The sequence below is a fragment of the Brienomyrus brachyistius genome, chromosome 2 (genome assembly GCF_023856365.1).
Source record: "Brienomyrus brachyistius isolate T26 chromosome 2, BBRACH_0.4, whole genome shotgun sequence".
Classification (NCBI taxonomy): Eukaryota; Metazoa; Chordata; class Actinopteri; order Osteoglossiformes; family Mormyridae; genus Brienomyrus; species Brienomyrus brachyistius.
This window is the reverse complement of record NC_064534.1, coordinates 32,614,688-32,623,660: the sequence shown is the minus strand read 5'-3', so window position 1 is coordinate 32,623,660 and position 8,973 is coordinate 32,614,688. Positions and strand designations below refer to the sequence as shown.

At 44.1% G+C, this 8,973-nt stretch overlaps 1 long non-coding RNA gene across 2 annotated transcripts; it reads right to left on the bottom strand.

Annotated features, from left to right (window-relative positions):
* Positions 1-777: 777 nt before the first annotated feature.
* Positions 778-4,231, bottom strand: LOC125720363 (uncharacterized). Of its 2 annotated transcripts, XR_007385427.1 has the most exons (5): positions 3,577-4,231; positions 3,375-3,480; positions 2,191-2,297; positions 1,323-1,569; positions 778-1,169 (listed from the first exon to the last, which is right to left on the bottom strand). It is a non-coding gene; the product is annotated as an uncharacterized LOC125720363 (long non-coding RNA). The 2 variants fall into 2 exon arrangements; XR_007385426.1 differs by lacking the exons at positions 778-1,169; positions 1,323-1,569 and having other exon boundaries at positions 1,788-2,297; positions 3,577-4,221.
* Between the last annotated feature and the right edge of the window lie 4,742 nt (positions 4,232-8,973).

Below are 8,973 nucleotides of genomic sequence, written 5' to 3'. Positions count from 1 at the left end.
GCAACATCAGGACTCTAAAGACTTGGACTTTCATCCTTGATTTATCCATCAAACAGATATATGAAATACACAATCATACTGCCTTGCTTGTACCAGTACAGGTTTATGTAGACCCTGGCAACAATGTTAGCTTTGGGAAAGAGCCCACAGGAGCAGCCGTCATTGGTCAGCGTGCAGCCATGTCATACTCTACCTGATAACCCGATTGGTTGCTTTTCACAGCACAGTCATGTGGCATCTCTGCAGGAATGCTTGCATCAAACCGTTTTTTTCCTGAAAGTCCACGAAAGGACTGCAGGCATTGACCGGCTGAGAATCCCCGGTCAGCATGACACATTCCTCCCATGGCAGAATGATGCCAATTATTCAGCATCGCCTTGGAGACCCAGCCACAGCTGATGGGCGACTTAGGTCAGACTGTCTGCTACCCACACAGAAGTGCAGCCTCTCTCCGCGGCTGTCACCCAGACAAAGTGTGACCGGATAACAGCAGCGTCGGCTTCTTTCTTATTTTCCTTCTTGCGTATCCCTCTATCTCCCAACCAATCATTGTGTTCAGGGGGGTGGGGAGACTTGGAGAATATCAGAGGCAGTGAGGGCACAAGGCTGGGATGCCAGTCCATCTAAAAACACGTCAGGATCACCATTCCATCCATCCATGTTCTCCACTTATTTATCCAGGATATAGTCACAATGGGGGGCAGCTTCTTCACAGAGGGTTTCCTCCAGGTAGTCTGGTTTCCCCCTACTGTCTAAAAACATGTTTATTATTATTATTATTATTATTATTATTATTACAACCATCTTACCTGATCATCCAGGATAGGGTCACAGTCTGGAGTCTGTCCCAGGTACCTCAGAGCCTTGAGTCCACCTTGTAGTGTCAGTCCATCACATATTATTATTGTTGCAATATATATTTTTATTCTTTGTTGTTTTTAATAGTCATTTAGTTATTTTCACAAAAATGATGCATTTCACTATTTTGCTACAAGGCCCCGCCTCGTGTTGACAATGTTGAGGCCGATGTCCTTCCATTACAGTCGCTTGCACTGTTTTCCAGCATCTGTTCCATTAATTCATTGTCTGAGCAGTGAGTAGAGCCCCCTGTGCTTTTCAGTGGTGTGACTTACTGGCCGGGACGCCTTCCTCTCACATCGTTTACAGCGCTGAAAGCCAGGGTTCAAAAAAATCAAAAACCAAGCTCAAAGTGACATTGGTGATTTGAGTTTTGTTGATCCTAAGTTGTAAGACAAATGCGTCACAGAGATGATTAAGAACTTGCAATGATCCTAGCCATACCTAGAACCTGAGATAGTTACCTGTTCTATATTCCAGATTTGTATCCCAGGCAGCGTGACATGAGCAGTCGCTGGTCGATTCAACATGGGCTACATTTGATGTCATCTTCGTTTCAGTGATGCATCACCCCAGGCAGCAGCACTCCTGGTCCCACCCCAGGGCTGGAACCCCATGCTATCAGATGCTCTCAGCTTCCACATCAGGCTAAAATGGTACCATTCCATGAGGGCCGAGAGGCTGTGGCTTCCCCTTCTTTATCAGCATTTCCTGTCAAACCACAGGGCACAGCGTCCCTGTTCATGAGATCCTGCCACAGAACGGCATTCTTCTGGAAAGTATACAGGGTTAAACCTGCTGAGGTCATACTACGTCTCACTAGTTGTCAAACGCTGGAATATTTCATGTGCGATTTATAGCATTTTGGGGTCATTTCGAGGCTGCGACTGCGCAGTGGCCAATGGCATGTGACTCGGATGTGCAATTCGAGCGTACGACTCCAGCATGCAACTCGGGCATGCGACCCGGGTATGTAACTGGGGCATGTGATGGCATGGGTTTCTGCAGAAAATGGACTGAAGCTACGTAGCTAAGAGGAGTTTATTAGAAGTCCAGCCTACAGAGAATAAAGCAAAACCCGCTTTCTGCAGTTACAACAGCAGCTTGTGTTCTTGGTGAGCCTCCTTGCAAGTCGACTGCAATTGCGTTCCTGCTTTGTTGGGACAGGGAGTTTTAAGGTTTGCACAATTCTGTTTGCCAAATTGATATATCTAAACCCCCATTGTGCTTAAAAGCCCCACTGTTAATACTTAGGGTTTGTCTAGTTATGAAATTAGACACATTTTTCTTTGATTCCTTTCCTCACCCCCAAGCTACATTTTCTTGTATTACCACAGCTTGGCGCATGACGCCAGCCAATGCAGTGCAGGCCCGTCCCTCTCCTCCAATGCGCTCTTTCAGAAACGTCAGCCAATAGCCGGCAAGAGGAGGCCAGGCACCTGCGGAAATGAGAAACCTTCAGGTGAAAGTCCCCTCGCAGCAGATGGGTGACTCCATGAAGGTTGGACTGTCAAAACACAGTGTACCTGACTGGAACAGAGTTTATATTTAGGCAGTTATCTAGACAGCTAAAAAAAAAAAAAAAAAAAAAAAAACCTTGCTTTACAGCAAAATTCTGTCCGCAAGTGGAACTGCGATTCCTGGAGCTCTCACAGAAAACTCAGCCTGGAAAAGCTAAAGCCAATGTCATCCTCAGGTCTGCACAGGATAGACATACTCAGGCAATAAAGCACAGCTTCTGAATGTCTGCCCAAGCCTGATTTATTTTACATATTTAATTCCTACCACTACATGGACGCATCTAATCGTGCCTCTTAACATCCATCCATCCATCCATCCATCCATCCATCCACTCATCTATCAATCCATCCTGCCTCCAGGCACTTATCCATTGCAGGGTTATTACATCTTAGCATTCTACCTTTAATTAGAGGAAAAATGTCTGGCACAGGTTTGAACTTGCTTAGTTTTAACCTCATAACACATTGTAGTGGGGGGGGGGGGTGATAAAGTCGCTAGATTGTGTAAGTGGATTTTTAGAGGATAATAGACTTTACATATATACACACAAAACTCACGCACATATATTAACAGATCGTGTGCTGTGAAATGTTGACGTAGCAGAAATGCTATTAATATTCAATAACACCTGCAGTCACACGCCATAAATGATTTTAAGAAGGTAATTAAGGTATACTAACCACATTGGCTGTAAGAATTAAAGAAAACCAAACATATTGTGAAGTATTAATGAGTAATGCATTTAAATAATTCTTAGCTTAGCACTGTTATCCAGTAATTTGACACGAGAACAAGTATAATATTATTATTATTATTATTATTTTATTGATACAATGTCATCCAAAAAGATGAGCAACAAAGCTCTACATGAATAAAATGCCACAGGAAATAAAATACAGTTTTATCTAAAAACAAATGATCTTTTCGTGGAACAACCTGTCACTGGACATCTGTCTGAACCTTTGGCGTCTTTCGGGACCTGTACAGAGTCTTACCCAATTGCCCAACCCGGCGCTTGGCTTTCTAGGTGCAAGAGTGTTTCGGTGGGAGGCCTCGGGTTCTTTTAGGTACCTTCTCTGTCCGGAGATCCAACATCGCCCCCTAGTGGAGAACAAGAGAAGCAGCGTTCAAATAAAGCAAAAAGTTCAGTTATGTTTCTTACCGCAAAACATCTCATGCAAGCAAAAGAAGCGGTACCTGTAGTGTTATGTGAGAAGGTACGGGATACCTTACAAAGACCTGACAGCTAGAATGCCAAGACATCTCCATCCTCCTCTGCTCTCTTAGGAAAGATTTTGTCCACAAAGCTGCGTTCCATTGCAGCACAGTCACAGCCTTAGAATCGGCGATCTGATCCGTTTCCTTATAAAATACCAGCCAAAGCAGAAGCTTTCTATCAGAACGCCGATTACTGTTGAATTAGGCGCAGAACTCATTTCATAAGATTTCGCCAAGCGTTTACCAATATTTCATTTGGACAACAGTTTTCCTCTTACAGTCTGGCTGCTAGAAGAGCTTTAGAGAAAGCATTCGGCAAAAACCATAAATCCGGAAAATAATAGCCCCGCAGATTGAATTAATTTGCGGCAAGGTTGCTGCTGCCGTCACTTAACCTTGCCAAGCTAACACACATACACCCAGAAGTCTTTTGTTCAGAGTCATCCCTGAATACACTGTACACAACTGACAAACATTTTCCTCGAGACCTGAAAACACTGGACAAACTGATTTTCCCCCCCAACGCTCAACCTCAGTTTAACACCAAGTTGAGATATATTAAAAACTCAATAGATTGTAGTGCGTAACAATACTACTCACAAAAGTTACAATATTAAACAAATAGCCAAGCTGCTGTCATGGTTGTGGTATACTGTACATTCTGGACGTTGGCTGCACGTCTGAACAACGTCCGAGACTGACCATGAGTCAGTGACGTTGTCAGGACATGAAGCCAACGAAGAAAAGGGATTGTTATGGAATCCTTTAAACTTTTTCTGTGGAGGTATAGGTTGTACAGTTCATCTTGATCTGAAAAGAAATCTGTATAAATTCGATCTTGGACATAGAGTAAAGGTCTATGAGACGTCTGCCAGACGTTACCCCGACGAAAAATTTGGACGACATCAAGTGTATTTCATCGATTCAGAAAGAAAGGAAATCAGCCTATTGAAAGGCAGTTAGTGTATCTAACAAACAATAATATCCAAAAATCTTATTTTCATTATGTACACCATTATGTTGGCCAGACGTTGTGTCGACGTCCGCTTTTGACCAACAGCCGACGTCGGCCCAACGAACCAATGCTAGCTGGGGCAGCACTTGATCAGACTGGGAGAAAAGTCTCCGTATATCGTGTATAAAATCGGTAAATACCTTCCTTTTGTTTTAACACAGCCACAGCCAAGGTGCTTGTTTGCATGAGTGCAGGATACGGATAACCAGGGGAGGTTCTGGAGGGGGGCAGTGTCCCCATGACAACATGCATAATAATAATAATAATAATAATAAATCAAGCTTGAGGAAGCAAGACGGTCTGAACAAGGAATCAGAGTGAATTGCATATTTATAAAAACTGTCAAATGTCCCTGCAAAGCATTGCATAAATAACTTATTGTTTTGCAAAATTGTCTTTTGCTTCTTAATGCTGGCAATCTAGTGTAAGTAATACTCAGAGGACATTAAGGTCAAATGCCACCCCTAACAGTAAAACTGGCCTCAGTCTGCCCCCCCCCTCCCCCCAGTTGAAATGGTCTGAAGCCTTCACTGCCGATCACCAAAATTTCAGTGTTGTTAATGTCAAAGAAATCTCAGTCCCCATTTACAGTCTGAAACTGAAGGGGGGGGGGGGGGGGGGAATGTTACATGCGAGTCAGATGTGGGCTGACAGCTGGCATGAAGCAGCCTTACAGGACGATACCCTGCAGGTGACCCTTGTTACAGCAGGTCAGCATAAGAAAAACACAAGGCCATGTACTGACTTCGTCCAGTAGGAGGCAGCATAGCAGCCCTCAGCCCTGTTATGCAGATCCATAGAGCCAAAGAGATCCGTCCATTGTCTGAAGCCACTTGTCCTCAGGGTCAGGGTCGCGGGGGGTCCGGAGCCTATCCCAGAGGCTACAAGCACACAATGGGGGGCAACTCAGGACGGGGCGACAACCCATCACAGGGAGCCAAATATATGTGCTTCTCAAAGTTCAATTTATTTTCATTTAGCGCCTTTCACAACAGAGTCACCCCAGGGTGTGTTATGATAGATTCCTGCATCACTTACAAATAATAATTCAAAAATAGGGAAAAGAAAAGACAAAGAAAGAAAGAAAGAAAGAAAGAAAGAAAGAAAGAAAGAAAGAAAGAAAGCCAAATGACAACGGAGGAGAGGAACCAAAAATTCCCAAGTAGGGAAAAACTTGCAGTGTGCTATGGGGAGCCAAGCTGCTGCACTGATACACGCAGACGGCATGAAAGTTAGACCAGAAAAGATCATTTTCTGGAAACCTTAAGAACATCACCACTCCATTTATAGCATCTTGTTAACACCTTACCAACTTCCAGGAATCTCCGTTTATGACCGACGTAGGATGGCGATGCTTATAAGTCTGCTTCTTGGGTGAGTGTCTTGGAGTGTGGTGTGTCACCACAGAGAGCACAGCCAGCCTCAGTGGCAGGAAGGCGATGTGTAGGAGCGCTTTGGTACTTGTGTGGTGCTTAATATTGTAGAGAGAGCTTTACGGCACAAGCGGGATGGACACAGCAGGGATCTGAATGTATCATGCATTCCACCTGTGACAGCTATAGGTGTAAATCCATCTCTGTTCTGTAAATCAAGCTGATTGTCGCTGTCACTCCAACACGCTGTCTTTCATGAATTCGATGTAAAACCTCCCAGAATTTATGTGGACACAGTACAAGCAGATGTGCTCAGAGATGTGTTGAAATTAAAGTTCTTTATTTTTACATATTTCCTAAAATTTATTAATGTTTATGTTTCCGAAAATAAATTAAATTCAGTTCTGGTGCCAGGAGTGACAGTTCATAGCTTATAATGCAGTTGTTTAATTGCATATTCATTAGTCATTCGTTTTCTACTAAATGTGATTCCTTTGGGTTGTTCTTTGTATTTAAAACACCTAAGCATTATTTTTGTCAATAGGTCCATGTACATGAAACCCATTTTTGTCCATAGGTGGCGCTGTGGACCTGGGGGAATTTTACTTTCTGCCACTGTACACTTCTGTATGGATGGTATGACAAAATAAAGCCTCCGTTTACTGTATGGTTAAGAGATGTATGTTCTTACCATTCATGGCCACCAGGGGGTGACAAGGCATGACTTCCATATCACCGTGCCCTGTTTAAATACAATAATCATTTGTGCAAACTGTGGGATTTATCATGTTATTTTGAACACTGCACACATTTCTCCAAATGATGTATGATTATGTTTATAGCATTTTAATTAGATGTCATTGCTCTGGCACTCCAGCAATCTCCAAGACATTTCAAAACACTTGAGGTGACTACACCAGGACTTTTGACACAAGAGGAGCCTGACTGAATCTAAGATTTATAGATCACTCTAGCAGGATGAAGTCGAGAAATCCAAAGTATATTTATGTATATTATATATAATATGTGTATCATACATTATATATAATTACATAGGCTATGTATATGGTGCTAAAAAGAGACACATATGATGAAAAACTGAATGCAAACCTCAGAATGATTTGCAACTATTGTGTGAACAACTAACAGCATACAGTGTCTGCATACGATGCTGATTACTGACTAATAAATTTAAGTCCTACTGTAACTAAATGTTTTTCAACCTGGCTACCAGTCACCTGTTCCCTACAAGTTTAGTTCATCCGTTTAGTCGGCCTGGAAGCACAGGGAAGGAGACACTGTGGATGGGATGCCGGTCCATCTCTGAGCGGGAGACAGTGTGGATGGGATGCTGGTCCATCACTGGGCGAGAGACACTGTGGATGGGATGCCGGTCCATCTCTGAGCGGGAGACAGTGTGGATGGGATGCCAGTCCATCACTGGGCGAGAGACACTGTGGATGGGATGCCAGTCCATCACTGGGCGAGAGACACTGTGGATGGGATGCCAGTCCATCACTGGGCGAGAGACACTGTGGATGGGATGCCGGTCCATCGCTTAACGGGAGACACTGTGGATGGGATGCCGGTCCATCTCTGAGCGGGAGACACTGTGGATGGGATGCTGGTCCATCACTGGGAGGGAGACAGTGTGGATGGGATGCCGGTCCATCGCTTAACGGGAAACACTGTGGATGGGATGCCAGTCCATCACTGGGCGAGAGACACTGTGGATGGGATGCTGGTCCATCACTGGGCGGGAGACACTGTGGATGGGATGCCAGTCCATCACTGGGCGAGAGACACTGTGGATGGGATGCTGGTCCATCACTGGGCGAGAGACACTGTGGATGGGATGCTGGTCCATCACTGGGCGGGAGACACTGTGGATGGGATGCCAGTCTATCACTGTGCGAGAGACAGTGTGGATGGGATGCTGGTCCATCTCTGAGCAGGAGACAGTGTGGATGGGATGCTGGTCCATCACTGGGCGGGAGACACTGTGGATGGGATGCCGGTCCATCACAGGGCTGGAGTCACTGGTTAGATGCACATGTGTCTCAAAGTAAAACAAGATAAGATATGCGGGGAAAAAGCATTCCAGTGTATGTGTGCGAATGACAAAAAAAGGTTCCTTTCAAATGTCTCATTAGCTATAATTTTTTTGTTTTTATAGACGTTGGTCCGAGGAGAGGCTTTGGCCCGGACTGAGACAGTAAATACAGTAAAGCAGCATTCCTTGCTTACAGCATTTGACTGCAACAAAAATACAGAGGAGAAAGATGGTAAAATTCCACAAAAATACGGGAGTGACCCTGAAACATTTTGGAATCTCCCAAGTGTAAACCTGCGGCTTCCCAACCGAAATTCGCAGACCAGCGCCCTGCCCACTACACTACTCACACAAGCCAGGTAATTAAAAAGAGGAGCCTGGTACTGAAGTATAGTAGCCGCTCAGCAAGGGCATGGGTGTTGGTCACTGGCATCAGCTCCGCACTGTACGCATTTAGCCTCGTCTGACTGCACTTACTGTAGCATTACACTGACTGACAGCTGGTAAGCCAGGTCCTCAACCATCCTGTCACACTCACAAACAGTCTGTATATTTAAAGATCAGACTTTGCTGTCTGCCAGAATTTCGCTGCCGAGTCTCAGTGGGATAGGTACGATGACCTAGCGTGTGAGTAGGTGTCATAGAACTAACTAAATGAATAAGATTAGAAATATGCAGAATGTCAGAGGAGTAAACATAGGAAATAGGGTTTGATGGAGCAGAATGAATATCTGCAGACGGTCGACTTGACCAAAAACTTTTGAAACAGAGTAATGCCGAAGTCTTTATCTCTTTCTCAGAAGGTGAAGACCTAAATACCGATTTTATCCATCCAGTTCCTATACTGCTTATCTAGTACAATTTCTTTGATTATTTTTTTGTTAAAAATCAAAGTAATTTGCCATTATGAAATATTAACCTACAGTTTAAAATAT